This window comes from Engraulis encrasicolus, chromosome 24 (genome assembly GCF_034702125.1).
Source record: "Engraulis encrasicolus isolate BLACKSEA-1 chromosome 24, IST_EnEncr_1.0, whole genome shotgun sequence".
In the NCBI taxonomy this organism is placed as follows: Eukaryota; Metazoa; Chordata; class Actinopteri; order Clupeiformes; family Engraulidae; genus Engraulis; species Engraulis encrasicolus.
Genome location: NC_085880.1, coordinates 49179527 through 49188645, shown reverse-complemented (window position 1 = coordinate 49188645; position 9119 = coordinate 49179527). Strand labels below are relative to the sequence as shown.

At 40.3% G+C, this 9119-nt stretch overlaps 1 long non-coding RNA gene across 1 annotated transcript; it reads left to right on the top strand.

Annotated features, from left to right (window-relative positions):
• The first annotated feature begins 2525 nt into the window (after positions 1-2525).
• LOC134441190 (uncharacterized) lies at positions 2526-8040 on the top strand. Its single transcript, XR_010033114.1, has 4 exons — positions 2526-2679; positions 4332-4468; positions 6407-6556; positions 7932-8040. It is a non-coding gene; the product is annotated as an uncharacterized LOC134441190 (long non-coding RNA).
• Positions 8041-9119: the final 1079 nt, after the last annotated feature.

Sequence of the window (9119 nt, the reverse complement as noted above, 5' to 3'; positions counted from 1 at the left end):
TGAATGGGTGGACAGATTTGTACCAGATTTGGTGTGTGAATGCTCTCAGGTAGGTTCATGAACTGATTTGAGTTTGGAGGTCAAGACTGAATTGTCATTTGGCCCATAACACCTGACTGGGTGGATTGATTTGCCCGGTAACACCTTATTTTAATGGTTCACCATTTCAGTGAATCTACCACTTTAGGTACAGTGTAATAACCAGTGTAACAATATTCAATGTCATGTAATACTAGTGTAATACCAGTGTAACAATATGCAATACCATGTAATACCACTTGCACACAAATACATGATGTAAGTACAACATTGGTACATGGTGTTACACTGGTATTACATGGTATTAAATATTTTTACACTGGTTATTACACTGTACCTAATGTGGTAGATCTACTGTATTAGTTAACCATTAAAACAGTCTTACCATTTTCCCCATTTTTTTGCTTCATTTTCATAGTATTTGTTTGATTTTATTTTTTATTTATTTATTTATTTTTTTAATACTTTATTGTGTGAAACAATGTATTCATTTAGCATTTTCTGTTGTTACATCTCACAGATATCACACATTTTTCCCATTTTTTTTTTATATCACACCCTGTGTGTAGAAATATAATAAATAAAAAATTTTTTTAAAAAAAGTAGAATAGACAAAAAGAAAACTTGAATCATCACATAAACAACAACAATGACAACGACTTTAAGTCATTGTCACTCTAAGGAATGAGACAAAGGAATGCTTCTTCTTTACCACACTTCTGTTCCTAAAAGGAAGTTAAATAATACATAAAAAAGTAAATAGATAAAGAAGAAGAATGATTCAATAAATAAATAAAAAGTACACAAAGTAAATCCCTTGCCTTTGGTTTTCATACATATTCTTATATTGGCTTTGTCACCTCTTTTACGCTAGAACCCCCGCCTCACCCACCCACAAACACACACACACACACACACACACGCACACGCACATGCACACACCCTCTCTCTCACTCTCACTCTCACTCACCCTCCCCCTCCCCCTCCCCCTCACACTCACCCTCACACTTCACCACCCCTTTCCCCATGTTTTCATATATATTTCCCAAATACCTCTTGTTTCTTTAACAGGTAAAGTTCCCATCTTTTCTCGAAAACCTTTTCCTTTTTAATAATACTGTAAGTCACTTTCTCCATTTCATACATGTCGTGAACTGAGGCTACCCATTTTTTGACATTAGGTGCGTCTGGTATCTTCCAGTGCCTTGTTATTTGTTTCAAAGCAGTGATTCTAAGAACCCAAAAGAAATGTATATGTTCAATACTTATATCAGGCAGTATACCAAGCATTATGTTATGCTGCTGAATTGGGACATCTGTTCTCAAAAAATTCTTTATTGACCCCATTACCTTTTCCCAGTAGGGTTTTAATCTGTCGCATGTAAAGAAAATGTGTGTGTGATCCGCATTACTGTTCCCACAGTTTCTCCAACAACTGGAAGTAAACTGTTTGTATTTTATTGTTGATGGTGTTCTAAAGTACCTTATGTTTACTTTCCATGCAAATTCCTGCCAGTATATGGATTTTGAATGGTTATAAATATCTTTAAAGGTTTGTTCCCACTCCTTTTCAGAAATTGCCGTTTTCAATTCATCTTCCCACTTCTCTTTTATATGATTTATTTTTCCTTCGTTCTGTTGGAGTATCCTGTAAATTTGTCCAGTTACATTTTTTATACTTCCGATTTCAATTACTTTTAATATTTCTCTTACAAAGGGGTGGATCTCGGCTAAGGTTACAATCTTGATATTTTTATTCACATAACTTCTTACTTGCAAGTATCTATAAAAGTGGCTCCTAGGCAATTGATATCGTCTTTCTATGTTTTCAAAAGAATCAAAGCCTTTTTCTTAATACATTTGATAGAATCGCACGAGACCTTTACTTTCCCATACACTGTAAAAAATATATGAGTGATTAGTTATGATAACTTGTATTTTTAATTTATTCTGTTATACAAAAATNATTTATGAAAANTCAACTCATATGTCTGAGTTGTAGTTATTTGACTTGTACCCATAAGTTCTTTCAACACAAGGAAGTTGAATGAATTTACAATTACAAGTTTGAGTGGGGTAACTCCATCGCCCCCTGCTGGCGTCCCTCACCTCTGCACCAGATTAATCTGAATAGCAATCTCCTTTTGACATCTTTAGGCTACTCCCGGAATAAGGCGTAACCTAACCAAATAAAGTTTTTATTTAAATGATTTTATCAATATCTTGGATATCCTTGAAACAAGCAAGAGTCCCGATGAGCACCAAAGGAGAAAAGGGGAACACATGAAGAATGACAATAATTAGAATTGGGAAATAGGCCTAATATAATAATAAAACATGGTGGTGTAGTCGAAGTCCATAATGACTTAGGTGTTCGGTGTTTTTGTGGGACAAAAAAAATCGGTAGGTCTTTTGTTTGTTCAGTAACGCAACCAGCACCGCTGCCCTCACTCTCCCAGCTCCCACCCTGACGCAACTTGCAGAGACGTTTGTTACATTTGGATCACGCGCGCACTGTCCTAGTTCAGCCAGCCGCCCGCGCCAGAGAGAGCCGAGGTCGACTCATCCCGAAGTAGCTGACGGTCGACTCACCCCGAAGAAGCTCAAATGTCCTTCTCTTTCGTGAGGATTTCGCAACTAGTAAGTGTTTTGTATCATTTTAGCTACTTGTGCGCAGAGGAAGCCATGTCATTTGTGCCGTATACTTGTTTGACATTTTAGCCGTGAGCTACTCTAGGATGCTGGTAGGCTATGCTACGCTCGTATCGGTGCTTCTGAGGGTATTTGCAGGTGCAATGTATTGTCATTTTCAGGTGCTGCAGAAGAATAATTGCTGTTCTCAGAGAGATAAATACATTATATTTAAGATGCGTCTCTTGGTTAGTAGTGGGGAACAAAGTTTGTGCTGCATTCGAACTGATATGAACTTGGCAGATAGTGCCAGATACATTGTATCTATGTACGCTAGGTGCGTATGTGGTGGGGGCAAGCTAGTTAGCAGGGCTGTGAGCACTGTCGCTGGATGTGGGTAATTTGGGCTGGGGTTTGCTATTCAGTGTCAACCTCATATGCATGGCGAATCTAGGTAGTTGCTTGACCTATCTCGGGGCAAATTACGTTTTGAAAATGGTTACGCTGCCTAGTTCCCCCTCAGTTATTGTAAGTCTGCTGGCTAGTTAGGAAATGTGTAAGTTTGTAGGCTATGCCGCCCGACTGTGCTTGTAGTAGACTAATTGCTAAAGCTAGTTAGAGCCCTAGTTCCTATATTAGCTGGGTATTCGAGGCACGACAGGCATCTCAATTTGTTCTGAGACGAGAGTTATTTGAAGGGGGAAAATGTGATTCGGGTTGACTTGACACTTCGTTTATTGGAGTTTGCTAGCACCTACCAGAGTTAGCAATGTTGTCGAGTTGCTGGGTATTTTGGCGGGCGTTTGGCTTTGTTGACTAGAGCTCTAATTCGCTACGTGTGATTATTCTGTCGAGGTAACGTGAATGGAAAAGTGAGTTCTGAAGTTTACTTCATGGGTGAAACATTGTTGTGGATATTCACTTTTTAAAATAAATTAACAATTCGCTGTGAAGCATTTTCGGGTGTAATTGTTAGTTCTTATTGTCAGTCTTCGCTTCTAGTGGCTGCAACGGAGAAGGAAAAGCCCCACGGCTCGTAGGTCGCCCACTCTCAATTCCATTCTCGGTTGTGCTTAGATCAGGGCTCCCAAACCTCTCTGGGTCAGAGGGCTACTTTTGTTCAAAATCCTAGTGCTGGTGTCTTGACATCATAACTAAATCACACTAGATTGAATGATAATTTGCTTATAAGGAAATGTTTTTATAGGCTATATTATAGGCTATAGAAATAATGTCATATTCATATTAAGAAATGCATTAACTGTGTCTAAAATCTTGTAGTCGTGACTGTTTATTAACATTCTTTTTGGGCACCTCAGAAGCTCCTGGAGGGCTAGCTGGTCTACGGGCACCACATTGATGACGCCTGGTTTAGAGACTGTCTTTCATCCACCTTTGTGCCTTTCCCAGCATATAGTGGAGTGCATACATGCAAAATCACCACAAAATGGTTCACTTTGGTATGCAAGTATGGAAATTGGCACAGATGTTCATTAGAATGCACCCCATCAGCTAATGGCGTTTACCACCCAAAATCCAAGCCATTTTTCAAGAGGGCCACCCTCTGCACTTGTAAACAAGGCCAAGAATAGTTTAATTAATGATGCAATCGTGCAATTAGTTTGAAATGAAATGAAATGTTTCTTTGTATGCACTTGTAGGCAAAAACTCAGTGCAGTGGAATGCCCGGAGGTCCTGGTCAACAAAAGAAAAGGGAAGTGACCGAACCTGAAGAAGTCAAACTACTGTCCGGATTCTCCACAAGGGCAAAATGCTGGAGTGATGGAGGGGCATTTAGGTATATTACACACACACACACACACACACACACACACACACACACACACACACACACACACACACACACACACACACACACCATTCCTGTGTATCTACAAGGTACAGCACTTTAACACTTTAGGCGCTTTTTTCTTTTTCCAAAAATACTGTACCTGTCTAGATCTCAAGGAATCAAAACGTATTTGTGTAACACAATATCTCAACTAAAAAGTTGACTGAGTGCTTCACATGCACATGCACGCACGCACGCACGCACGCACGCACGCACGCACGCACGCACGCACGCACGCACGCACGCACGCACGCACGCACGCAGAGGCACTGAAGGCAGCCGCATGGCACCGATTATTCTGGGTTCAGTGATGGACTACACCAAAGATGTCAAACTGACTCACTTACTGTTGTGTTCATAATAATAGCAGTGCCTTTACAAAGGTGAGTAAATGTCAAAATGCATTTGGGACGGTGCACATTCTATTTCAAAGCGAAGAATTACATTTTATGATATCTCACGGAAAGTGAAGACATGTAATGTTCAAACAAATAGCAGTGTTTGTTTACATCTGTATTTGGAAACTCGATGTTCTGTCCGAACTAACAAATTCTTGAAAATTCAGCTTTGGTGAGCATCTTAAACTAATATGTTGTTGCATCTTCATGGTTTCTGCACTGTTTCGCATCTGTGGTGCATGGCGTCGACCAAAGTCTGGCAACCGTCAGCAGGTATTGCAGCTCAGCTTAATTGTACTAAATTCTACAATTCCTCTGCATTTTTTGGTTTTGCCTCATAAGTAGCATTTTTTGTCAGCCCACATGTTGTCTATGAGATTAAGGTCCGGGAATTGTGCTGGCCACTCCATTAGTATGCTGTTTGTCTGGTACCATAATTGTGCTTGCTAGCAAAATCTTGGTTACAGAGAAACAGCATCCAGCACAAGTGGTGGTTCGCTATTTTAGACTTAAAGCCCTGTTTGTGTGACTTCTGGGGTGAAGTAGAGATGTTCTCAATGTTTGACATTTGGTGCTGAACGGAGCATTTGTGTATTCAAGACTGCAGCTCCCCCACCTTTACATTGACTCCAATGAAGCACTCAAGCAATCGGTCATAAAATGGCATTAAACTTTCGTTTGCAGAGACATTTTGTTTGCAGAGCCATTGTATGATCAATTGCTTGAGTGCTCCATTGGAGTCAATGTAAGTTGCGGGGGGGGCTGCAGTCTTGGATCCCCAAATGCTCCATTCAGGACCAAATGTCAAAATTGTGATGAGAAGATCTCCACTTCACCCCAGAAGTCACACAAACAGGGCTTAATGTCTAAAATAGCGAACCACCACTTTAATAGCATTGCAAATATGTGGGGTGACATAAAAAAACCTGCTGTTGGTGAGGCAAAATCAAGACATGCAGAGGAATTGTGGACTGTAATACAATTACACTGAGCTGCAATACGTGTGGACCGTTGCCGGATGTTGGTTGACTACATGGACCACAGATGCTAAATTGTTACTAGAAACCATGGTTATGCAACAAAATATTAGTTAAGCATGCTCAGCAAGGTAGAATTTTTTGAGAATTTGTGAGTAGGTACAGAACATTTTTGAGTTTCCAACATAGACCGAAGTCAAGTCTGCTATTTTTTTTAACAAAACATTTCTTCACTTTCTATGAAATGTCACAAAATTGAATTACCTTTCCAAATCTGAATAAGTACTGGCTTTGAAATATAATGTGCAGTGTCCCACAAAAAATGCTCTTTAAAGTACAATTTACTTGAAGAATTTTGACATTTACTCACCTTTGTAAAGGCACTGCTAGTATTATGAGCACTGTATGTATGTAGTGTATTGACTGTTGTGTACTGACTGAACTTTGCTCTAAAGTCTGAAGACTATTGTCATAGCATGTGGACTTTGTGCTTGTGCAATTACATTCAGATGGAGGTAATGAAGAAAGACCCAGACAACACAACAGTGGATGAAGTGATGTCTGCTACTTTCTCGCTTCGCCGTAAAGAAACAGTTGGGGATCAACCCATGGTTGCCGACAGCATGGAGAGATGGCCGGCCATGTTTTCTGAACGACAGGTATACCAAAGACAACCTAGCGTTTGAGATTAACCAATTAGTCCAATGTTCTTTAGATCAAGAGTGTGAAACTCAGGCACGGGGGCTAAAATCTGGCTTACGAGATAATTTCAGATGTCTTGACTTACACACAATTCAGTGTGTCACAGGCAAATGACTGGGGCCCAGGCCAGTGTAATATCTCACCCTCATATGCAACGGAATATGTACAGGGACGTGCATGCTTGCACAATTTTAACCTGTTTTTCATTCAGTATATAGATTTTGGGCTGAGAATTCGTTCCAGATTTAGATTTTGGTCCACTGTGAACTTGAGTTTGACACCACTAGATGGATACCATTGCGTGAGCTTCCTTCTAGGAAAGACCAGAATTTTGTTGGGTTTTTTTCTAGTGTTGGACTATTATCACCCTTAACATACTGTGTTAGTTTTTACTGATGGCTAAAGCTAATTTTTTTGTAACTTAAGATGTTTTTACAGAACTCTTCACAAATAACAACCTCACACTAGATGAACAAAACTCTGTAGATAGATGGTTTATTTAACCCTTTAACCCTCTGCCAATTTGAATATGCTATTGTATTGCACACGCTACCCTTGACTTGTCAGTACCCGGTGATGCTGCATTTTTCGACTCAGCCCATTACATTATATTACATAGCGTTTAGCAGACGCCTTTGACCAAAGCGACTGACAAGGAGAAATATAAGCAAGAACAGGTACTGACAAGTCCAGGGTAGTGTGAGAATATGCACAGGCACATTTGAACTAGCCTGGTTCACACCAGACTGTTTGTGTGTAGCTTTGGCGCCCCCTGGCGGAGCAGAGCTACACACACTACTGTCTGGTACACAGCCATAGAGCACGCTCCGTCTCCAACCAGAAAATAGACGTAGCATTTATTTCTTCAATATAAATGGTAACTCACATTGAACTCACATTGTCACAAGACAGATTAGAGACTTCATTGACTCTTTAAAGATTAACAGGAAGGTTTTTGAATGAATTTGTTGGTGAGGAGGCCGTGCAGAAGCGAAAAATGCTCCGTCTATTTTCTGGCTGGAGATGGAGCGTGCTCTATGGCTGTGTACCAGACGGTAGTGTGTGTAGCTCTGCTCCGCCAGGGGGAGCTGAAGCTACACATAAACCGTCTGGTGTGAACCAGGCTACATTTGAACTACCGGTACTCTAAATAATGGGAATGGGTACTTGCGAAATTTGCCTCTAAGTATTAAGTGCCTGGTTGTGCAATTTTAGCCCATTTTTTATTTAATAAATTTTGAGTTTGACCCGCAACTTTGTCCCAGATTTAGATTTTGTCCCTTAGAGTTTCACCCCCATGTTCTAAACATTCACAATTTTTTCCTTCTCAAGGCCCATGGTGACACACTTGGAGAAGCAACGAAAGACATCCACCTTGGAATTCTGATTAGCTACGAAGTCAACCCGGAGGGAGCCTTTCCAGCAGCTTGTTTCGGAAGTTGTGGACTCGAGCTGAGGCGTTGTCTGGTTGTATTTTCACTACCACAGAAACAGAAACGAATACGTACTTCATGGCGCTCGGACACTGCAGGTTAACCGCATATATTATGCCTAATAGCATGGCCACACCGTCGCCATATCGTTTAAAATTGTGTAGCACAACGATTTCCTCCACAACAACTGCCACATGGAAGACATCTGCTGGAGGTTGGAGCTGTAGACCTGGTATGTTAGTCAAGTCTAGGCACTGTGTGTGCATGTGCATATACAGAGGCGCGCACGCACACACACACTTCAGTTGAGTGTTTCAGGGCCATTTTGTGTCCCTTTCTATTCCTTAAACCAGTGTTTCTCAACAGTGGTGCCATGGCACCCTGGGGTGCCAAACACCCCCCTCAGGGGTGCCGCGGAAACATGGCTGACGGAATGTGAAAATGACATAAATAGATAAATAAGTTATGTAATATAATACATATTTGTCTAAATTAATGCTTAGTCAGTGGAATCTTTCATCCACCATTTACGTTTACATTTTTCATCCACTATTTACACAATAAAGTAAATTTAGGTCACCCCAGTATGGCCTACACATAGCCTGTCGAAGATAAAGCTGCAACTTTGAACGTCTCCAAATGTTATCTTATCTGTTATGTTTATCTTTAATGTTATATATAACTCATCTAAGTTTGTGTGGTATCGGATGCAATACCAGGTTACGGCTTGTTGGTTTGGGTGCTTTGAGATTTTTCATGAATTGAAAGGGTGCCTCGCCTAAGAAAAGGTTGAGAAACACTGCCTTATAACTTCTGCCAATTTCAATATGCTGTTGTATTGCTCACGCTACCCTTGACTTGTCATTGCCTGCTCTCACTTGATGCTGCATTTTTTGACTCAGCCCTTTCTGAGATCTGAGCTATTCTAATGGGGGCAGACTTTGCTTACATTACATTTTTTTTTAACATAGGCCTACTCCAAATATTATCCCAAAAGGTATAGCTGTTTGCTAGTTGTCTGCTGATGTTGCATAACCTTTTGGATGTTATTGGGAATAAATTGAGATGTTTTTTTTTTTTTTTTAAT